Source organism: Mya arenaria, chromosome 9 (genome assembly GCF_026914265.1).
Source record: "Mya arenaria isolate MELC-2E11 chromosome 9, ASM2691426v1".
NCBI classification, from domain to species: Eukaryota; Metazoa; Mollusca; class Bivalvia; order Myida; family Myidae; genus Mya; species Mya arenaria.
In genome coordinates this window covers 73393876-73419045 of record NC_069130.1, presented here as the reverse complement: position 1 = coordinate 73419045, position 25170 = coordinate 73393876, and the positions used below count along the sequence as shown (strand labels likewise).

At 36.5% G+C, this 25170-nt stretch overlaps 3 long non-coding RNA genes across 3 annotated transcripts; 2 read left to right on the top strand and 1 right to left on the bottom strand.

The window, feature by feature from the left end:
• Positions 1–637: 637 nt before the first annotated feature.
• On the bottom strand, positions 638–19249 carry LOC128202979 (uncharacterized). Its single transcript, XR_008255833.1, has 4 exons — positions 19197–19249; positions 10282–10393; positions 4181–4289; positions 638–1857 (listed from the first exon to the last, which is right to left on the bottom strand). It is a non-coding gene; the product is annotated as an uncharacterized LOC128202979 (long non-coding RNA).
• LOC128202981 (uncharacterized) lies at positions 11598–19683 on the top strand. The gene is made up of 3 exons (XR_008255835.1): positions 11598–13550; positions 14919–14979; positions 19565–19683. It is a non-coding gene; the product is annotated as an uncharacterized LOC128202981 (long non-coding RNA).
• A 2499-nt stretch (positions 19684–22182) lies between these two features.
• LOC128202980 (uncharacterized) lies at positions 22183–24174 on the top strand. Its single transcript, XR_008255834.1, has 2 exons — positions 22183–23642; positions 23925–24174. It is a non-coding gene; the product is annotated as an uncharacterized LOC128202980 (long non-coding RNA).
• Positions 24175–25170: the final 996 nt, after the last annotated feature.

The following is a 25170-nucleotide window of genomic DNA, read 5'->3' as shown; positions in this document are numbered from 1 at the left end:
CCTGATGACCCCCAAAATTAATAGGGGTCATCTACTGGTCAGGCTAAACCTCAAAGTCAAGTTTGAGGGCTATCTTTGCAGGCATTGTCAAGTTATCAATCAGAAAACTTTTTATCATTCGAGGCCAATGTGACCTTGATCTTTGGACAGACATGTGCAAAGCAGTATAAGCTTCTGAGTAGTAGATCTACTGTTTGTTTCTTTTAAATCCTTTCCAGGTCTACAGAGAGAACATAAACTATGCATTTGTGTATTCAGAGGCTTCAGCCAATGTTATGCAGTATTATATGATAGTGGTCAGATTTATTCGACAATTGTCCAGATTTTTAGGCCATTGTTTGGCTTCCTTCAGCCGGAGTGTCCGCTTTTCTCAGGCCACCATTATGTACGCAATACTGTCTGCATTTCTTTGGCCATTGTCCAGCTTTCTCCGGCCTTAAAATTGTTAAAACTGGATATATAAACCGAACCTTTCTCAGTAAGAGGGAGATAAGGGAGAGAGGCTAGGTAGAAGGAATAGAGAATGACTTTTAGACTTAATTAAATAGAGGTATTTCTAACATAAACGTAAATATAAAATTGTTTAGGTGTAGTAAAAATAAAATGTTAAAGACACTTTATGCATGTAATTGTTTATTCCAAAAAAAGTAACAAAGTGCAGCAACTCTGTAATTAGCTGAAATAGAATTGTGGTTCCTGTTCACTGCACTTCCTCTCATTATGATTTATCACGGTATGAAGTTTTATTAAATTCCATCCAATAGTTTTCAAGTTACGCTCCAGACAAGAAAAAGTAACAAAGGGCCGTAACTCTGTAATTAGCTAAAATAGAGTTATGGTTTTTGTGTACTTCACTTTCTCTTATTGTGCTTTACCATTGTATGAAGTTTCAATAAATTCCATCTAGTGATTTGCTGTTAATGTCTGGAAAAAAACAACAAATAAAGAGCAATAACTGAGTAATTAGCTAAAGTAGAGTTATGGTTCTTAAACACTGCACTTCCTCTCATTGTGCTTTACTATTGTATGAAGTTTCAATGAATTCCAGTACATTTCAATGTATACTCTGGAGTCTGGACAAAAAAAGTAACAAAGGGCAATAACTCAGTAATAAGCAAGAATAGAGTTATGGTTATTGTACACTGCACTTCCTCTCATTATGCTCTACCATTATATGAAGTTTAATCCAATTCCATCCAGTTGTTTTTAAGTTATGCTCCGGACAAGGTAAATTGCAACGGACTGACTTACAAACTGACGGACCGACGGACCACAGGGCGACTCCAATATACCCCTTTCAAACTTCGTTTGTCGGGGGTATAATTAGTAAAATCATCAACACCGCCTGTGGTGGAATTACCAAATAATCAGAAGCAACGATTTAAAGTAAAAATCAGCAAAAATATCCTGGTATGTACACTTTGATTGTAAATGTTATAAAAAGGCTGGAAGTCATCTGTCATGTGATTGTAATATCATGAGTATATCATAAAATAACTTGCTTTTATTAGCTGCTGTACAACTGTATACAATTTGATTGTCATATCATGTGTTATAATATGTACAATTAAATTGTAATATTATGAGTATATTGTGAAAATGTTGAAAGTTACAGGGATTATTATGGAATATACACATCATGCATGTGACCGTTCTAGGCCAATCAGATAGTGTTATTCATGTAGGAGTTAAGATATTGTGCAATCCAATCAAATCACTCATGTCTGCAGAATTAATGGCCTCCAGCAAATGATAGGATATTCTATGTGCATCAGACTCATGAATCAGATCAGTGCTGCCTCTCCCGACTTCACGTTGCTTGACCTCAGCTATGGCAGCTTTTTGGCACATTGGAATCTGCAAATTACATCAAAGCCATGATTAACACATACTAAAAATACCATCCACTACTGTAAAAGTATGCAAAATGCCCTTAAGCAATCATTTGAGACATACAAAATACTCTTTAACTATGTAAATATACATTTGATGAATAGTGTAGAACACAGTTTTGGGGATTCAACATTATGAGAAGAAATTATTTTTTTAATATTTTGCAATGAGTTTTTAATAATAAAGATAAAAATTCACACATTGTTTTTAAAAAAGCATTTTGTGGTGTCCAAACCACACTTGCTTAGAATCTCCTCTAACTTAGATATCAATTTCCTTTCTCAGTCCTAAGCATATGTACCAGGGACCTGCTGAATTTCAGCTAGAGCTTATCAGCAACGCAAATCGTTATTTGTGTATATAACTGTAAACACTGACAGGCTTTGGTCTCAGAAACTTGACCATTCACAAATTAGGGTCATTGCTGATCTTATCTTGTTTCAGCCTTGGTTATTTCTTTTCACTCTTTTAAACAATTGAAAACAGAGTTTTGTGTTGTTATATTTTAGAAAGTAACATTAAAGCTGCGCTCTACAGATTGACATTATTATTTTTTATTTTTTTTTTCTCAGAACCAGAGCCTTGAATTAAGTCATTTAAGATCTCAATTGTTTGAAAAACTACTAAAAATTTCAATTTTCTTAAAGCTTAAGTAACACTTTATTCATCTTTAGCCATAAAAGATCAATTTCCAAAAGTAAATTAAGATAAAATGTCTAAACTTTGGTCAGCAGCTGTTTTCCAGACATTTACGCAATAATGCCTCATTCCAAGACAAAAAAAAAATAATTGTAAAATCGGTCAATCTGTGAGAGAGCATCTTTAAACAGAGACTATATGATATATTATGTCTCACAGAAAATGTTTTTGGTTTATAATATAATCAGTGTGTATGTTATTTAAACCTTTTTAACCTATGGAACATTTTGTAAACCTTTTGATGGATTTAAAATCAAAAGTGACTTGAAAGTTGATTTTGATAGAGAATAATGTACTCTGGTGAATCCCAACAAAAAAAATTGTTCTGGAATTAACTATGTCTTTAAATTTAAATGAATAAAAACAGTCACAGAAAGCTGACATATGCCCACATTTTGGCATATGCTGATGGATAATAAGATATATATGTTGAAAGAAAACACTGATATCATACAATACAGCGGCCAATTGATGAATCGATTGATTGATTGATGAATTGATTGATTGATTGATATCATAGTTAAGAAACACATGTGCTTATCAAATCTTTGAAGTTTGAATAAATTTAATGACCGATAAAAGGTTGAAACTAACAGAATGACAAAGTAAGAGAAGCATTCGTGGTGTGTGTATTTTTCTTAGTTAAGAATTAAAAAATGTAGACAAGGATATTGAATCTGACCCTGGCTTCAGGGTTCCAGAATATGTAATTTACAAAACGTTTGTCATTTCTTCTCAGTCAAGCTAGTGATTTGTAATTCAAAAGTGTTCACACTTAAATTTCGGACTCTGTTCTGCTATTTTACTGACTAAGCTATTTTGGACCGAAATTAGAAACAAGAGAACAACTTTCGAACCAATTATTTTAGCCATTTTCTATATTATGTTTATACATATCATGGGAAAATTGACAGACAAAATCTTGTGGATATAAATATGCATGGGGCAGGGGAAACAACTCTTCATCTAATTAAATCACATGCTACAAATAAATGCTCTTCAATAACCATGTACTGTCAGTTATATCAGCAGGCAAATGATCAAAGTGACTGGTTTAAAATTTGAAGTCACCCAGTTCAACTTGAGCCTTTGCCAGATTTCTTTTAGCATGAGTGTCTGTGCTTATGTAGGTCATTTCACAAGAGAAATTTACTTGAGGAACCTATGAAATTGCCTGATTAAATATTTATGAGGACATGATTTCACAATGAAGCATAGCACAGTAGTGTACCTGGGTATCCCTTGTTGTGTCTTTAAGTTTTTACTCCTCCTGTTTTATCAGATAATAGAATTTCTTTTCTTTTTAAGATTTTTCATGAAACTTGAAACAGTACTTAAAGCTGCACTCTCACAGATTGAACGTTTTGGCAACTTTTTTTTATATTTTGTCTTGGAACGAGCCATTGAAATCCATTGAAATCAGTTATATAAAACTGCTGACAAATAATTAAATCGCAGGTGTTTATATTAATGCAATCTTTAGTCATTGGTTTGCAAAATTTGCTCTTCCCGTGACAAGAAATAAAAAGTTGGAAAATGGCATATCTGTGAGAGTGCACCTTTAATAGGGCAGTAACAAGTAACATACCTTGTGATGTGAGAAGGGTTAGCTCCCTTGGATTTTCTTTTCACATACTGGAATTTCACCCTTGGATACTAATGCATTGTTTCCTCTTGCTGGCTGTATTACTCTGCATCTGCAAAAGTGTGGGAGATTTGAAATTAATCAATTAACAAGAGTGCTGCTGAGGGAAAACCAATGCTTGTCTGGCGTTTTCAATTAACAAGAGGGCCCTGAAAGCCCTGTATCGCTCCAATTCCAGTGTGAATAAAGTGTTTTCAGGGCGAGAGCAAGTGTGACAGGGAGAGGGAATAAGTGTTTTCAGGGCGATGGAAAGTGCAACGAGAGGGGACTTAATTAAATAAATTTAGGACTAGTTTTCAATGCTGCATGTTAAATATTAAAGTTTAGAGTATTACAGTTTTAGAGAATTTAAAATGTCAGTCTGGTGGTCTGCTACCTTAGAAAGGATGCATTCTTGTCTTCATTTGTACATTTTTATTTTCTGTTCTTGTTATGGTTGGAGTATAAACATGAAAATTGTTTCATTTAATTCAGAATGTACATGACACATGACCCAGATTTGAACTTATCAATATTAACATTCCGACCAAATTTCATGAAGATACAGTCATAAATGTGACCTCTAGAGTGTAAACAAGCTTACCTTCAATTTGACCTGGCGACCTAATTTTTAACCGCACATGACCCAGATTCGAACTTGACTCGAGATTATTAATATTAACATTCTGCCCAAGTTTCCTGAAGATACAGTCATAAATGTGACCTCTATAGTGATAACAAGCTTATCCTTTAATCTGACCTGGTGACCTAGTTTTTAACCCCAGCTGACCCAATATTGAACTCGTTCAAGATTTTATTGAGGGTAACATTCTGACCAAGTTTCATTAAGATAGTGCCTGAACTGTAACCTCTAGTGTTAACAGTCAAATTGTTGACGACGGACAACGACGGATGACGGACACAGGGCGATCACAATAGCTCACCTTAAGCACTTTGTGCTCAGGTGAGCTAAAAACAAGCAGATAGATTATTCAACAAAACATTAGTTATTGATATTGATACATATATATATATATATATATATATGCACAATAAAGCAATTAAACAGTCCACAACATAACAGAACAAAAATGTACAATAACAAGAGATGTTTGTCAAACATTATGCCCCCCCTGAGTGCCATGTTGTCAGGATTATATGGACAATTGAATGAAATATGCATGGACCGAAATGACAGCTAATTTGTTGCTGTTTTAAGATTATGACCATTAAAGTGTGAGGATAAAGTGTGTTATGACCGTCATGACCTTTGACTCTATGAACTCAAAATCAAGAGTCATCAGCTGGTCACCAGAAACCTAAATGTCAAGTTTGAGGGCCATGGGTGCAGGCATTGTCAAGTTATCACAAGACAAGTTTTTTTCGTTCAAGGTCACTGTGACCTTGGCCTTTGACCCGATGACCCCTTAAATCATAAGGGGTCATCTACAAGTCAGATGCAACTTCAAGTCAAGTTTGAAGGCCATGGGTTCAGGCATTGTTGAGTTATCACTCGGACATCCTTTCACCATTCAAGATCACTGTGACCTTGATCTTTGGCTCTATGAATCCTAAAATCAATAAGGGTGATCTACTGGTCAGGCTTAACATCCATGTCAAGTTTAATGATCATAGGTTCAGGCATTGTTGAGATATCAGTGGGGGAAGATTTGTTAACTTTTTTGTGTTAAAGGTTACTGTGACATTGACCTTGGCCTGATGACCCCAAAGTTGATAAGGGTCATCTACTGGGCAGGCCCAACCTTCATGTCAAGTTTGATGACATTAGGTCCAAGAATTGTCGAGTTTGCTTTCAAGGTCACTGTGACCTTGACCTTTGACCCCTAAAATAAATAGGGGTCATCTAATGGTCAGGCCCAACCTCCATGTCAAGTTTGATGACCATAGGTCCAAGAATTGTCGAGTTTGCTTTCAAGTTCACTGTGACCTTGACCTTTAACCCCTAAAATCAATAGGGGTCATCTACTGGTCAGGCCCAACCTCCATGTCAAGTTTGAGAGCCATGGGTGCAGGCATTGTTGAGTTATCACTTGGACAACCTTTTATCATTCAAGGTCACTGTGACCTTGACCTTTGGCCCAATGACCCCTAAAATTAATAGGGACAATCTCCTGGCCAGGGTCAACCTCCATATCAAGTTTGAGGGCCATGGGTGCAGCCATTGTCAAGTTATCACTCGGATAACCTTTTACCATTCCAGGTCACTGTGACCTTGACCTTTGGCCCAATGACCCCTTAAATCAATAGGGACCATCTTCTGGACAGGCCCAACCTCCAAGTCAAGTTTGAGGGCCATGGGTGCAGGCATTGTCAAGTTATCACTCGGACAACCTTTTATCATTCCAGGTCACTGTGACCTTGACCTTTGGCCAGATGACCCCCAAAAACCATAGGGGTCATCTCCTGGTCAGGCCAATTCTCCAAGTCAAGTTTGAGGGCCATGGGTGCAGGCATTTTTGAGTTATCAATCGGACAACCTTTTACCATTCAAGGTCACTGTGACCTTGACCTTTGACCCACTGAGCCCAAAAAACAATAGGGGTCAGCTACTGGTCAGGCCCAACCTCCAAGTCAAGTTTGAGGGCCATGGGTGCAGGCATTTTCACGTCTTCACTCGGACCTTTTACCATTCAAGGTCACTGTGACCTTGACCTTTGGCCTGATGACCCCCAAAAACAATAGGGGTCATCTCCTGGTCAGGCCCAACCTCCATGTCAAGTTTGAGGGCCATGGGTGCAGGCATTGTTGAGTTATCACTCGGACAAGCTTTAAAATTATTTTACCATTAAAGGTCACTGTGACCTTGATCTTTGACCTGATGACCCCCAAAATCAATAGGGGTCATCTACTGGTCAGGCCCAACCTTCATGTGAAGTTTGATGACCATACGTCCAGGAATTGTTGAGTTATCACTCGGACAAGCTTTGGTCTACTGACGGACCGACCGACCGACCGACTGACATACCGACATGCCTGTGCAAAGCAATATACCCCTCTTCTTCGAAGGGGGGCATAATTATGCTTACATTAGCTCATTCATTAGCTCATTCAGTTTAAAACTACAAAATGTATATCCTTTGCCAATACACTTAATTGTTCAGAACGTATTAGGCTTTGTTTTAATTTTAACAATGTCATTTTCAGTGTATTTTAAACAAAGTAAATTCTCCCCCCCCCCCCCCCCCCCCCCACCAAGAGTTTAGCAGCCTACTGACAAGATGACTGTAATAAACTATGATGTATTGATAAGGGATTACTCTGCATGAAAATTGACACATTTCTCTGCATTTGATACATATGCAATTCTTGTCTCCTATTTCAATTGTTCATGATGACTACAGTACTGAAGTCATCGATCCAAGATACATAATGCACTCTGGTATAGGGTACTGAAGGTCCCATATGCCAACTCTGGTATCCTGGATAAAATGTTACTGGTGAATACAGTACTGAAGTGATCAAATCCTGATGCCACTCTGGTATCCTGGATTGAACGTTACTGGTGAATCCAACTTACGGAAGAGATCAATCCCAGATGCCACTCTGGTATCCTGGATAAAACCTTACTGGTGAATCAGTACTATAGTGATGAATTCCGATCTGAAACAGATTAACACCTAACTCAGAATATAATAAACAAGGGTCAATTTGTTTACATTGACGCAGATAAAGAGACTATCACACTAACGAATGAATTCACCGTTGTTAAAAATCTGTAAATATGGCCTAAGACCACAGTTATTCTAACTATATGTTTCATAATAGACACTAACCTTGAGCTTACAATGTATCTCTTCAAAACAGTATTTTCATATAATATTTTTGCAAAACAGACTTCAAAACTCCTATAGTTCAATTTCAGGCTGTGTGCAACACATACTGAAAGTTAGACAATGATATTTTAAACACTTTTAGAATGAGTATAAGCACCTGTGGTGTTTTCATAAAAAGCAGAAATAGCCACTTCCATCAATCTGTAAGCCACAAACTTTTAAACAGCCATTATTTCCTCATGCATTGGAATAATCTGACCAAGTAAAGCTTATATATATATATATAAGACGGCACCATAAAAATGGCCTGCCTACTCTATTAAGATTTTTCCAAAGCAAAATAAGATTTTTCCACTTTATCAACTTAGTGCGTTTATATAAAAAATGACATAGAGCCAAACTGAAATGCTTCCAGAAACAAATGGCGCAGCAAAGGGAATGGCAAACTAGAACTCCGCGAGTCCGATGTGTCGCCTGACGAATTATTTACTGTCGACATTATAGCTGTTAGATTGGCATTTTATTCATTTATAGACAATGATGTTGCCATTTAACTTTCCATTTAACTTTCAAGTGTAGGTGGCATTTGAACCCTCAGATATACCTACGGAATAAGTTTCAGGTTAAAACCTCCTATAGTTTACAAGATAAGCCACGGACAAAACCTAAGCAAGAAAATTAACAAAGGGCAATAACTCAAAAAATATGGCAGCAAGAGTAACGGTTGTTGTGCACTGCACTTGCCCTCAATGAGATCTATCTAGCTATGAAGTTTCAAATTGATACCTCTTATATTCTTCAAGATATGCCCCGGACAAAACTTTAAGCATGAAAATTAACAAAGGGCAATAACTTTAAAACTAAGAAAGCAAGAGTTACTGTTATTGTGCACTGCTTTTGCCCTCAATGAGATCTATCTAGCTATGAAGTTTCAAGTTGATACCTCTTATATTCTTCAAGATATGCCCCGGACAAAACTTTAAGCATGAAAATTAACAAAGGGCAATAACTTTAAAACTAAGAAAGCAAGAGTTACTGTTATTGTGCACTGCACTTGCCCTCAATGAGATCTATCTAGCTATGAAGTTTCAAGTTGATACCTCTTATATTCTTCAAGATATGCCCCGGACAAAACTTTAAGCATGAAAATTATCAAAGGGCAATAATTTTAAAACTAAGAAAGCAAGAGTTACTGTTATTGTGCACTGCACTTGCCCTCCATGAGATCTATCTAGCTATGAAGTTTCAAATTGATACCTCTTATATTCTTCAAGATATGCCCCGGACAAAACTTTAAGCATGAAAATTAACAAAGGGCAATAACTTTAAAACTAAGAAAGCAAGAGTTACTGTTATTGTGCACTGCTTTTGCCCTCAATGAGATCTATCTAGCTATGAAGTTTCAAGTTGATACCTCTTATATTCTTCAAGATATGCCCCGGACAAAACTTTAAGCATGAAAATTAACAAAGGGCAATAACTTTAAAACTAAGAAAGCAAGAGTTACTGTTATTGTGCACTGCACTTGCCCTCAATGAGATCTATCTAGCTATGAAGTTTCAAGTTGATACCTCTTATATTCTTCAAGATATGCCCCGGACAAAACTTTAAGCATGAAAATTATCAAAGGGCAATAATTTTAAAACTAAGAAAGCAAGAGTTACTGTTATTGTGCACTGCACTTGCCCTCCATGAGATCTATCTACATATGAAGTTTCAAGTTGATAACTCTTATATTCTACAAGATATGCCCCGGACAAAACTTTAAGCATGAAAATTAACAAAGGGCAATAACTTTAAAACTAAGAAAGCAAGAGCAACAGTTCTTGTGCACTGCACTTGCCCTCAATTAGATCTATCTACATATGAAGTTTCAAGTTGATACCAGTAATAGTTTAGGAGATATACCCCGGACAAGCGAAAATGGGACGCGGACGCTGCCGCCGACACCGCTGCCGCCGACAAAAGTAGCCCCTATATGTCGTCTTTTCAGGCGACACAAAAAACACCAAAACTGAAAGATTCATGACAACTGCTAGTGTTTTCATGTATGAGATGGCTACATGATGTAGAAAATGCATTGATAGCATAATTATGCTAAGTTTAAAAAAAAAATTGCTTTAAGTATCTGTTTTGAAGGCTAGATTTGCCGTAAAATTAAGATTACAGCTCTTAACCAGTGTCTATAAGTTGCTTATTTACACCTGATTAGTATAAATCCCACTCTTTGGAATCATTTACACACAAACAAGTACTATAAAGTTAACTTACATCTTCATTCTGAAATATTAGATTCAGAGCTGCAACTCCTGGATCTAGATTGCAGGACCACTGCCATGGGCGAAAAGCCGCAGCAAACTGGAGCTTATTGGCACATCATATTCTGCAAGCAAGACACAAAATCAATGTTTGACACAGAATAAGACTATCTTCTTCTACCGTAAAAGTATGAAAAATGCCTGTAAACACTCATTTGAGACATACATAACCTTTTATGTAGGAATTATGCTCCAGTCAATTGTAAACACCCCCCAAGCCCGGGGAATAGCGGGGACTTTGACTTTCAGTCAAGCCAACCCAAGGTAAAATCCCCGCCCTGCAGGAAAGAAAGCGTCAAAGTTTGGCCCGATAATGACCCGAAAGAAAAGTGTGAATGAATCTTTCCTTAGAAATACATATTTTCAAGGACAGTTCCTATCGAAACCAACCACCTATGGACTACTTAATGAAAAGATGGCTAAGGTTATGTATGTTAAACAAACAGGGAACCATCTTCATGATGTTGGTCTAGTCATTAACCCAAAATATCCCTTTTGGGTGCATCGCCTGATGCTGTTGTGTGTGATGATGGTTTGGTGGGGCTGCTAGGAGTCAAAAGCCCCTCCTCAGCTAGGAAATATACTCTTCAAGAATCCGTTAATCACACCATCAAGGATTTTTGCCTTAAATGGCATGGAGACAATATTGTCTTAGATGAAACGCATAACCATTTCTTTTAAGTGCAAGGACAACTATTAGTAACTGGATTACATTTCTGTGATTTTGTGGTTTACTTTCAGGATGGTATTTTTGTACAGCGGTAACAGCCATACATTAATATAATGGAAAATTTGCTCAAAAGACTATGTGACTTTTACTTTCAGCACTTTAAACCCTACTATGATCAATGTAAATAAATTTATTAGTATTTTTGTAAACCACAGGAGGCAGAAACAAATTACTTTCATTTTTCTTCAAGCCTATACAGAATATTTATAGAGTATTATAGAGGAAAATAGCCTATACAGTTTAAATATAAAATTATATAAAGATATACATATGCTTCTGTCATTTGGTTCATTAAAACACAATAAAATGATATGTATCTATATATATATATATACTTGATACACTGTACAGGCTTGTGAAAAAAAAAAAATGTTTCTGTCACCTGTGATGTAAACAGTGTATTAACAAACCATAGTCATTGCTTTCAGTGATGACTGAGGTGTATTGGTTTCTTCATTTTCCTCTGGAGATATTCCTTGTAGTTGATCTTCATGATGAGTTGGTGGGTTCTTGGAAAGATTTACCTCTGTTATGTTAGCCTCAGTCCTGGATTATAACAGCAGTTGTTGCATATTCAGATTTATTGGGTTGAATTCACAATAATTATATTACTATTTTGCAAACATTTAAAATTTTAAAGCTACATTCTCACAGATTGAACGTTTTGACAACTTTCTCCTTTTTAGCTTGACTATTCGAAGAATAGGTGGGCTATACTACTCGCCCCGGCGTCGGCGTCCGGTTATAGTTTTAGGGCAAGTTAGGATTTTCACTTATAAGTCCAATACCCTACATTCAATTGACTTAATACTTAATGCAGTTGTTCAGGGCCATCACATGATGAGGTTAGATAACTCCATATCATTCTTTACACTAATTATGGCCGCTGATTGACTATGGAACATCGGTTGAAGTTTTAGGGCAAGTTGGAATATTTATTAATAACTTCTATATCCTTTGTTCAATTGACTTAATACTTCACACAGTTGTTCAGGACCATCACACAATGAGGTTACATAACTCCATATTATCCTTAATACAAGTTATGGCCCCTGATTGACTTGGGTTAAAGTTTTAGGGCAGGTTAAAGTTTTAGGGCAAGTTGGGATTTTCACTTAAAACTCCAATACCATTCATTCAATTGTCTTCATACTTCACACAGATGTTCAGAGCCATCACATAATGAGGTTAGATAACTCCATATTATCTTTTATACAAATTATGGCCCCTGATTGACTATGGAACTTAGGTTAAAGTTTTAGGACAGGTTGGGATATTGTTTAATACGGGCTCTAAACCGAGCGAAGCTCGGCAGAGCCCTATTACGGTCACACATAGCACTACTTTTGTTCAAAAGTTGCACATACTATCAGCCTGAAAAAAAGACGTAAAGGTGATGGAACCAGTATTTTTCTGTTCATAAACTATATTGAGCCCGTGCATGCGGGACACCAAAATCATCAGAGCGTGACGACACGGAAGAAAACAGGCTGATGAAATTTTAAACTATGAGATGCGAAATAGCGCCCCAATAGCTATTAAAATAATTCAAAATATGCTTATAAACAATTACTATGAATACTTTTGGTAAACTCACAAAGACAAATAAAACATATTTCTGTAGATTGTCTGAGATATATACTTTGTTTTCACTTGTTTATTAAAGATATTCATACGCATTGTTTACCATTCTATACGAAGGTCACACTTGACGTTATTAGTTGTCATTTTAGGATTTACAATATCCATACTATTAAGATGTTTGACAGTTGTTTATCGGATAGAAATTGCGAAGAATTAATTCCTGTTGGATTACCGATTTAATTACGACCATGGATTATACCGGTACACATAGCAGAGCTTGTCACGTCAGCCAGGTATGATTACTTCGTATTTATAAAACACTTTTCAGTAAATCATACAATAAAGATATCAATTTCATAAACTTATGGCATGCGGTTGACCAGTTCAGAAATCGCTATGGATGAGCGAAATATTGTCACTGAAAAGATGGATGAGGTGTACCGTCTGTGAGCCTCAACAATGGACGAGTGAGATATTTTGAGATCAAAGGATGGAAACACCAACACACTGGTTGAGAGATTGAATCTAAAAAGATATACAGGAATTGTGTGACAGGTGAACTCTTGTGCCATGCAACACCACTTTTGTGTAAATTAAGAAGTTGGGCGGGGAGGGTGAGGGAGGGGTATCCCCTCCTGCCAAGTGAAACCATGGCGGAGCGCAAGATTATGACTGAAAAGATCAATGGCGGTTGCTGTCCGACACCATGTGAATGATAAAGATTGTATGTAATATTAAAATATTTAATGTGTAAAAATATACGACCAAAAGTGGATTATTTGTTTATTATATGTATCATAGAGTACACAAACACATTTTTTATAATTCTCAGACCAAGAGATCACCCAAGGGACCGAATCACCCCAATCAGATAGCTCGACTAGCCACAATTGCAGTCCAAATACCAGGTAACTGAAATGCAACATCACTTTTTTGTGACAGATGTTATTAAATTAAGAAGGGGAGGGCGCGGGAGTGGTTTCCCCTCCTGCCAAAAAAACCCCTGGCGGAGCGCAAGATTATGACTGAAAAGATAAATGGACGGTTGCAGTCCAACACCATGGCTTTGTGAGCTATTGTGACTGTAAAGATGAATGGTTTTGCTTTGATCCACAGATTGTGTGAAAGATTGTAAATAAATAGTGCCGAGTGACTACTCGTGCCAAGCAACACTATGGGAGATGAGAGATTGTGACTGAATATGTTGAGAGGAAGGCTGACACCATAAGAGTGCAAGATTGTGATTGAAAGACAAATCGGCAAATGCGGGTTGATGGTTTTGCTGTGGGCCACAGATCGTGTGAAATATTGTAACTAAATAGTCAGTCCAGGGTGTGGAGAAGGGGAACCATCCTGCCAAACAACCCCCATGACTGAGTGAGAGTTGCCGTACCCTTTCCATGAAACAACATGGCTTTGTGAGGGAATCATCAATACTACTAAAATACACTTACTTTACAGGTGCACCTGTATGTTATTAAGCTGTGCAATTCTTTATTCCTATATTCTGTTCTATATATATTTTAAAACTTTAAAATGGAGGTGCACTTCTTACATAAATACAACTGCACCTCTCTATTTAAGATGGAGGTGCACATCTTTAATATACAACTGCACCTCTATATTAAGACCGTCATGCCTTTTCTTAGACCTGCACCTTAAAAAACTCCATTTTTATCAATTTACATCGCCGTTTAGTAATTTTTCACCCAAATGGTAAGTCAAACTGTACTGGCTTGCTCACACTCAATCTCATGGTCAAGTTTGTTATAAAATTGCCATTGTGTCAAAATTTCTGTTTGTTAATTAGTAAAAAAAAGTCTAAATGAGATGCCTAAAGAAGTTTGAGTTGTTGACAGTAAATACTGTAAACACCCTCTGCGATTCACTGAAATCTGCATGCGATAATGCACCAGTCAATTGTACCCCCCCCCCCCCCCCCCCCCAGTGGGGACTTTGACATTTGGTCCAGCCAACCCTGGCTAAAATCCCCGCCAAATGCCCCTGCACCCCAGGTAAGGCCCATTCGGACATAAGCGTAACGGACTTAAAAAGCTTGAAGCTGTTATAAAATATTTCCATAAATTGGGGCAAAGAAACATGACATACAAAATAAAAAAGACATGTACATACAGTGTACTAATGCTCAACAGCAATATGTTTGGTCATAAAGAATTTGTGTAACTATTGTTTAGAACAATTAGATTTCAGTGTAAATCACTTGTAAATGGGATATGTAAGATTAGCACAAATTACATACTTTTTTTGTATTTCAGAATGCATCCATGCCACCTGGTTTTTGACATTATTGCTGTGGACAGATTTTCAGCAATGCAGGTATTGCCATGTTATGTATTACTGGAGGCAATAAGTTTGGAAATAAACCAGACTTTTGTCAAGGTTTCCCTGAAATAAATTGCCAGTATGTTTCTTGCTCTTTGATATTAACATTCCCTTGTTATGACATCATGATCATTGTTTATTTCAATAGCTCATTGATGAACTGTTTCTTTCCGAATTGAATTTCTTTCATGCCATTTTTGTTGCAGCTTTGAGATAATATCATTTTCTAATAAAACTGCTGCAAATGGTGTGTGGTCTGTGGAGGATAAACTGTTGCACATCAATGTTCTAGAACTTAAGCTTGCCAACTTGGATTGTTATCTTTGTGTAAAACAATAACTAATACACATGTTCGAATTCTCACTGATAACACAACTTCATGTGCTTGTATCAATAATTTTGGTGGGAAGAAATCAGAACTAAACAAAGTAGCAAGGGACATATTGATATTGTGTTTATCAAAACATATTCATTTGAGTGCAGCTCATATTCCAGGCTCTACGAACTATGAAGCTGACAAACTGTCAAGAACATTTAATGATGATCTAGAATGGTCCTTAGATGTAAACATTTTGTTTCAAAGTCTTGAAACAAAATATGGACCTTTTGATGTAGATTTGTTTGCATCTAGGCTGAATGCCAAGAAAGCTCATTATGTTGCCAGATACCCAGAACCTGAGGCAATGGCTATTGATGCTTTTACATTAAAATGGAATCATGATATGTTATATATCTTTCCACCTTTCAGCCTCATTCCCAAGATTTTACAGAAACTTCAGTTCGATCAAGGGAATGCAACACTGATTGCGCCAATATGGACGACTCAGAGCTGGTGGCCACGCCTTACGAGCCTACTGAATCAAGATTGGATTCAACTACCATTCCCACAAAGAATTCTACGATTACTTCACAAGCCAGAGGTTCGCCAGTCATAATGGCTTCTTGGCGAACATCAACACAGAAGACATATAGCACATACATTAAACGATGGTTGAAATTTACAAAAGATTCACACATTAAACCTTTTAATCCAACAGAAGTTCAATTTGTTTCATTTCTGACAGGACTGTTTAAAGATAAATTGAGCTATGATTCATTAGGTACAGCACGATCAGCAGTAAACCAATTACTAAGTATTTGTGGTGGGCAAGATTTCAGTAACTCTCTTTTAATTCACAAATCAATGAAAGGCTTTTTTGAATTGAAACCATATTTTCCCAAATATGTACAAATCTGGGATGTAAAAACTGTTCTTAATTACTTGAAACAACTACCTGAAAATCTCACTCTATTAAATTTGTCATGTAAACTTTGTATGCTTTTTGTTATTGATGTCACAAAGGTGCCATTTTAACACTTCATTTACTGAATTTACAAGATATTTATTTTGGAGATGGAAAAATGATTATCTGCATCAATCAAAAGTTGAAACAAACAAAACCATGAATTTTTTTACAACCAATTGAATAAGAACCTTATTAAACCAAGAGATGTTTGTCAAACATTATGCCCCCCCTGAGCGCCATGTTGTCAGGATTATATGGACAATTGAATGAAATATGCATGGACCGAAATGACAGCTGATTTGTCGCTGACATTGGATGCCGTTGAGGCAGTTTTAAGATTATGACCATTCAAAGTTTGAGGATAGAGTGTGTTATGACCATGACCTTTGACTCTATGACCTCAAAATCCATAGGAGTCATCAGCTGGTCACCAAAAATCTAATTGTTAAGTTTGAGGGCCATGGGTGCAGGCATTGACAAGTTATCACACAGACAAGCTTTTTTCGTTCAAGGTCACTGTAACCTTTGACCTTTGACCCGATGACCCCTTAAATCATAAGGGGTCATCTACAGGTCAGACACAACTCCAAGTCTAGTTTGAGGGCCATGGGTGCAGGCATTGTCCAGTTATCACTTGAAACATTTTCGCATTCAAGGTCACTGTGAACCTGACCTTTGACCCAATGACTAAAATCAATTAGGGTCATCTCCTGGTCAGGCCCAACTTACATGTCAAGTTTGATGATCATAGATTCAGGCATTGTTGAGATATCACTGGGAGAAGATTTGTTAACATTTTTGCGTTAAAGTTTACTGTGACCTTGACCTTGGCCTGATGACCCCCAAGTTAAGAGGGATCATCTACTGGTCAGGCCCAACCATCATGTCAAGTTTGATGACCATAGGTCCAGGAATTGTCGAGTTTGCTTTCAAGGTCACTGTGATCTTGACCTTTGACCCCTTAAATCAATACGGGTCAGCTACTGGTCAGGCCCAACCTCCAAGTCAAGTTTGAGGGCCATGGGCATAGGCATTGTTGAGTTATCACTCGGACAACCTTTTACCATTCAAGGTCACTGTGACCTTGATCTTTGACCCGATGAGCCCCAAAAACAATAGGGGTCAGCTACTGGTCAGGCCCAACCTCCAAGTCAAGATTGATGGCCATGGGTGCAGGCATTGTCGAGTTATCAATCGTACCTTTTACAATTCAAGGTCACTGTGACCTTGACCTTTGGCCCAATGACCCCTAAAAACAGTAGGGGTCATCTACTGCTCAGGCCCAACCTGAAAGCCAAGTTTGAGGGCCATGGGTGCAGGCATTGTCGAGTTATCACATGGACAACCTTTTACCATTCAAGATCACTGTGACCTTGATCTTTGACCCGATGAGCCCCAAAAACAATAGGGGTCAGCTACTGGTCAGGCCCAACCTCCAAGTCAATTATGAGGGCCATGGGTGCAGGCATTGTTGAGTTATCACTCGGACAACCTTTTACCATTCAAGGTCACTGTGACCTTGATCTTTGACCCGATGAGCCCCAAAAACAATAGGGGTCAGCTACTGGTCAGGCCCAACCTCCAAGTCAAGATTGATGGCCATGGGTGCAGGCATTGTCGAGTTATCAATCGTACCTTTTACAATTCAAGGTCACTGTGACCTTGACCTTTGGCCCAATGACCCCCAAAAACAGTAGGGGTCATCTACTGCTCAGGCCCAACCTGAAAGTCAAGTTTGAGGGCCATGGGTGCAGGCATTGTCGAGTTATCACATGGACAACCTTTTACCATTCAAGATCACTGTGACCTTGATCTTTGACCCGATGAGCCCCAAAAACAATAGGGGTCAGCTACTGGTCAGGCCCAACCTCCAAGTCAATTATGAGGGCCATGGGTGCAGGCATTGTTGAGTTATCACTCGGACAACCTTTTACCATTCAAGGTCGCTGTGACCTTGACCTTTGGCCCGATGACCCCCAAAAACAATAGGGGTCATCTACTGGTCAGGCCCAACTTCCATATCAAGTTTGATGACCATAGGTCTAGGCATTGTAGAGTTATCACTCGGACAAGCTTTAAAATTATCTTACCATTAAAGGTCACTGTGACCTTGACCTTTGACCCGATGAGCCCTAAAATCAATAGGGGTCATCTACTGGTCAGGCCCAACCTTCATGTCAAGTTTGATGACCATACGTCCAGGAATTGTTGAGTTATCACTCGGACAAGCTTTGGTCTACCGACGGACCGACAGACCGACCGACCGACCGACATGCCTGTGCAAAGCAATATACCCCTCTTCTTCGAAGGGGGGCATAAAAATAACAAACTTTGTATAGTAAAAGTGTTTCAAGAATATATGCAACGTACAGAACATTTGCGTGGTACTACACAACAGTTGCTAATAACAGTGGGCTGCCACAAGGGACACAGTGTCTCAATGGATTAAAACCGTGTTGATTAAGGCCAAGGTTGGCGAACAATACAAACCACATAGTGTTCGGGCAGCATCAGCAAGTGCAGCGAAATACAATGCTGTTACTTTAAATACCATTATAAAGACAGCAGGATGGAGTAATGCCACAATGTTTGCCCGTTTCTACAACAAACCAATTGGGCAGAAACAGAAAACAGAATGCGTTACTGGAGTAAAGTAAACACACACAAACATGCAGATTGTGAAAATGAACAGTTATTATAATGAGTTAACATACTTCTACTAGTGACTGAAAATGATTTGTACAATGTTGAATATTTGTTCAATGTTAATATGAATATAGAAACATAAATTTCATGACATTATCTTTCATATTATTTTATTTTTACTGAATTATGGTATTATGGAATAAGCGGCTCTAAAAACTCTGTGGGAACCACTGGAGGAGTTATGCAGGAGATAAAATTGATAGATTAAACGAAACTTACCAAGGTGAAGTTTAATCTGGATTTTATCGACTGCAAACTCCTCGAGGGTTCACACACCCACCCTCCCATATCCCAGTGTGAATGCTTTTTCCATAATTTCACAACATCCAAACTTATCATGGGCCTCTATGATAGTTTGTAATTAGCTCTGAAGACTGATTCTACATAATTGATGAGCTACGTCATCTCTGTGTGAACCAAAATACACTCAAAATACCTTAAAGGGTACACCAGATTGGCACCAAAAAGATTTTTTTCTGTAGCGAATCTCGGGACAATTGTTTAATAAAATTTGATCAAAACATTCAATCTGTGAGAGTGCAGCTTTAATAAATTAAAAACACTAATTTATTGTTTAATTAATACAGCCAGCCTGGTTGCTGAAGCCACAGAGGTATTTTCAAGGACAAGAACCAATGCTGATCAAAACATGGTCTAGTGATGGAATTCCATAACCGTTCTTGGCAAGGATTTTTTAGAAAGGAATATATTGTCTGCAAGTAAGAAAGATTTCTAAGAAAGTCTGGTTTAAAGGCTTTCAAAATGCATCTGGGTACTCAATTAGTAAAGATTAACCTTTGAGTTGTTAAAAAAGTTATTGCAAATCGTCCAAAAGACTATATATTTAATATTTTTGTCATGATTGTTTTGGAATTAATGAACTTTTCTGCACATTTATTGCATTAATGCACCAGTCAATTGTAACCTTGGACCCTCCAGGCCCAGTGGTAAACCAGGAATAGCCGGGGAAAAGGGCTGTGTTTTTACCATTCAGGTGTCCCTGCAGTGCCGGGTGAATGCGGTGGTTTTGTCTTGGCGCAAAATATAGCAGTGCGGGGGCATATGGCGGGTATTTTAACATCTGTCAATCTAGGGCGTTTTTCATCGAACCATTCGCTTGAGCCTGCTTGTGATCTTGTCCTTTGCTCAATTTCCCTGCTTTTGTCATGGACAGGTCCTGCCAGTGGTTACAGTTTTCAGCCAGCTCCTTGCTGCTTCTACACTGAGCTGGAAATCAACAGGCATTGCTGTATCCCCGCATCCTACTTCTTTCCTTGGCTCATAAAGAGATTCCATGAGATTGGCCTGAAATTAAAAATAGACTTCATTAAAAATCATTCGTTAACAAACATTTTCTTTACTTTCAGATGAAAGCGGTCTAGATATGCTGGTTCTAGCTGCAGAGAATGAAAAACTCACAACAACAAATTGCCAAACTTATACTTGAAAATGAAAACATTCTTCGAAGCCAACAACCACGTCAAAAGGAAAGCTCAAGCATCAACAAAGTATTAAAATGCTCAATGTCTGACGCAAAATACAAAGAAAGATGAATTTCAATACTACACTGGATTGAAAAAAGAACAATTTGAATCCTTTTTTCATTTTGTAGTGCCAGTTGAAAAGCCTTTTAATTTTTCAACACTCAGCTTTGTTGAAAAAATTTCAATGGAAGACCAGTTGCTAACCCTTGCAGAAATTATTTCAATGTATTTTCAAATCCTAACAATTCCTATGATTTCTTAGCAATTACCAATGTTTTCTCATTAATTTTGCAAAACATTGGAATTCTTTGGAATAGACAATCCTAACAAATCCAAAGAATTCTTTAGACTTCTTTGGATATTTATATTGGAAAAGAAAGGAAAAGATTGGAATAATAATCCAAACTTATCCTAGCTTTTCTGAATTGGAAAAAGTTATCATTACTAAGAAATGCAAACATTTTTCTGTAAAATGAAAATCCCAACATTAATGGATTAGTTAGGAATTTAGTATCATGACATTGAGCACATAGGACAACTTAAGAATTCAACAGTTTCCTTTTTCAGATCTTTTTCAATATAATGTCTAATGTTTACCAATGGTATTAATTAATATTTGTGATGAGTATTTTGTTATCACCTGTTGCACAGTATTCATCAAAACATCAGTCCATGAGGTATTTTCATGAACCTAACTTTTTGAACTTGAATCATTGAAGTTTAATGAATTTGATAAACTGTTTAACCATTCAAAAGATGAGACGCCCAGCAGAATATAATAAGGTGCATCAGCAACAGGCAGATAGTTGAGGCAGCTGTGGTTACAACTGACTGGTGCATTTAGAGTAACACTTAAGTGGCCCAGTCATAACCCAAAGATTATCAATTAAAAGAAAATAACATACTTAAAGTAAATTCAATATCAAAATAACATTAACATTAAAATTAAATTTATTTTAATTAATTTAGCACCACGTCTATCATATGAATCATGTAAGGTGCCATGGATTGTTCCACTCACAGGTGCTTGTCACATTGCCTGGATACAGTAATATATTTTTATAATTTTTAATATTTTTTTTTATTATTATTTATTATTTTTGTCAAGATAGTGAATATATGTCATTTAAAAAAAAATATTACTAACTTTTTTCATGAAAAATTGTGGAATATTTTTTAAAATGACATACAGTATATATTCACTATCTTGACCAAAATAAATAAATAAAAAAATAAAAATAAATAAATAAAGATATGTATATGTGGTCAACACTGGTTAATTAGTTGTCAAACAAGTTAAATGTATCTTCTTTCAAGGTTCACTAAACTAAAACGACCCTACAATCTTTGACGATGACGCAATGCGATGTCCAGAGTTTTTTTTCCAACTGCCGGTTTCGCTTATGTCTTTATTAATTAGAAATAAAATTAGATCATGATCTCTGAGTATGGGGAAAAATGCAATTGATTTGCTTGTAATCGATTGTCTCACAAATATTTACAAAATAGTCATATTCTAACGTAGCTATATTCTAACAGTAAACGCTCTTCACTGGCGGAGATAGTTTCAAACACCCACCCGTCGAAATAATGCGCCAAATTAACTGAAGTGTCGTTTTCTTTATTTAAGGTAATTTCAAGCGAAGTAAGGGGTATAATTCAATAACTTTTATAACGATCTTTTACGCTAACATTATTGACAATAATAATAATTTATTGTTTAAAATAACATTGCGACATTTTGAAGTAATGAGCAAATATGTTTTGTTGTAATACATTTTCGCGACAAATGTACGAAATACGTTTGTGTAGAAACACAGTTAAATGACTAGTGTACAGCTAATACTTCATTTGTTATATATTTTAACAGCTATTATATTTGTTTCTTAATGTATGTAAGCTATTTTTGTCTAGAAAAAGAATCAATTGCCATAAAGGGCCGGCAGCGATGCAAAAGTGGGTGGGGAAGGTCCAAAACTAAAACGTTTAAAAAGTCCATGTTTTATATAGTTTTGAGGAATGATCTTTTAGGGGTGTGAAACATATATTATTGGCAACATGTTTTGGGGTAGTAAGGAGTTAACAAATTTTACAATAGAAGATTAATTAATATTTTGGATCAAAAAAACTTTCACATTTATTCAGCAAAGTCTGTTGACATTGCTTATCACTTTGTTTTTACGTCAAAATGCCCCAGACTACCTATTCAACAATGTTGTGAGTTCTTTATTATATCTTGTCAAATAAAAAAACGAAGTTCTTCAGGAAAATAATGAAAAGTAGTGGATGAGAAATCATTTCTTGGTTACAAATATCTTTTTAAATATAGCTGCAATCAATACAAAGCCCCAGTATTAATAAATTTGACTCACAAATATACCCTTTGTTTAAAAAAAAACATTATAGCATGATAAAATCTTATTTCGTAAAATATGCTCAACTCCTAAGCCGCTTCAGAGTCTTAGATGATTTTTTATTTGGCGACTCTATGTGTCCAAATCCCACTTGTTGTTTTCTTAGCAAAGAATGACAGATCCTAGCGCTAAGTATATTGAGCGGAAAGGTAACGGGCACCTGCTAGATGGTTTCAAAATGGCGATGCTTTATTGTCAGAAGTCTATCTAATTTAAACTTATTTGTGTTTCATTAAAAACTTAGATGTGTAATAAGTAAAAGGTATGGGCTAAAATAATTAAAGTGTAACTTTTGTGTAATTATTTAACAGTGAAGAGTTAAGTATGTGGACTAACAGTTGAAGAATATATTTTACATTGGTATGGATCAGTCAACTTGTGGCGTTTAGAAAATAAAATGAATGTCCAAATGTTAAAAAAGTTCCCTAAATGTGCATTATTGTTGCTAAACTCCTAATTACAGCTTCTCATGTTGCAATGGATAAATGGGTATGAATCATGCTTGTGAAATATTAATCCTCAAATTTAAGCAGAAATTGATTATTTTAACATTTTAAGTTTTGGTCCTTCAATGGGTATCTGCATTGCTGCTGACCCTTGACCTTTTAAATAACCACTATGCAAACAAATTATAGTTTAGTGCCTGAAATGTTGTTTCTTCTATTTTAGCCGGCCTTAAGGAGCTAACAAAGAAATCATCAATCCACAAAAAGAATCAACCAGTGAAGGAGAAAAACATTCAAAGCTGTAAATTGCCAAATCCATCAGTGAGTAGACTATTTTTCAATGCACATGGTAAGATTTTCATTCTAATTTTGATAACAATATGGTGGATGTGTGGAGTGGAACAGACAAACACTAATGAGAATCTTTAAAATAAATCAGACTCAATAAATTTGAGCACTTTGGTTCAAACGAATAAAATAAGCTATCATTAATTTATATACCTGCAACATTGAAATCTTAATTTGCACTGATTTGATAACCAACTCGCCATTAGTTATTGGAAAATATTGGCAGTACAAATAAAAAAAAGAAATATTTTTCAGGTTGGAAGATGGATGTCAAAGTCTCCGACAAAAGCTTCCAGAGTTAAGAAAAGATCACTTTAACGAAAACAAGCACGAGAAGAATGACTGCAAAAAAGCTTTTCGCAGATGCGTTTCCTCATCAAGTGTATAAGGAAAACGGACCTGTCTACACAGACTAGATGTAAATGTCAAGGACTGAAATGAGCAATTCAATGGCTCCTTTCTAATTGTGTTAAGTGTCATAAAAAATAAAACTGTTATAAATGGACGTGTAGTAATGATGAAATTATCACCCTGTTGCAAATACATTTACTTATTCATGAACTTCGTTCATGAATGACATTTTGAAAAAAATCATGTTCATGTACTGTCAAGTTCATTAACTAAGTGGGAGTTCATGAACCTGATTTGTCCAAATTGTCATTCATGAATAGTTCACGTTATTCTCAAAAAGCACATGCTTGACGTCACTGACATGGATAAATAATTTGCTGGACTAAAGAAGCTCCATACATGGAAAATGCCAAATGCGAATCAACTAATACGCTGTCGTTCTAGAATAAAAAATAACAACTGTATAACTAATTTTATCAGTAAATACAAAACTGTGAGTCTAGCCCGCTGATGCAAAAAATTAAGTCATTAATAACTATGCATTTAAACTCCAGAATGACCTTTATGAACCATTAATGTACAGGTGCATACTTATTGTTTCTTAAATACAATAACTTTATAAACTGTGTAAGTTTGAACTTTTTATCCATGTTTTCATGCACATTGGTTAAAAGTACATGTTTGAAAAATGCTGTAAGAGCTCAGAAGGGCATGTGAGTGAATTTCATAAAGCATGTTAAGAGCATCTTGGGTTATTGCTTGCTTACCCTACTGCGTTCATACAGCATAAAAGCAGTAAAATGTGAGCAATACTTATAATTTTAATACTTAATGAAAAAAATTGCGGTTAAACAGTAGGAGTACTTTTATCTCGTTCTGTGCTTATCACAGGCAGAAAAAGGACTTGCAGTTTACTCTATACTGATCATGGAGTTAAAGACCTTCACCAACAGTAATGTATTAAATAATGCAATTGAGTATTTGTTCTTTTAGAAATGTAACCAACAACATACTGTGAAATCATTAATGTTCGTGGGGCATTAATGTTCGTGGTTTTTGTGGGTTAGGTGATCCACAAATTCAAGATCCCACGAAATAAAGACCCTTTATTCACTTTTTCAATTGCCGTGTTATGTACATACTCTAGTTT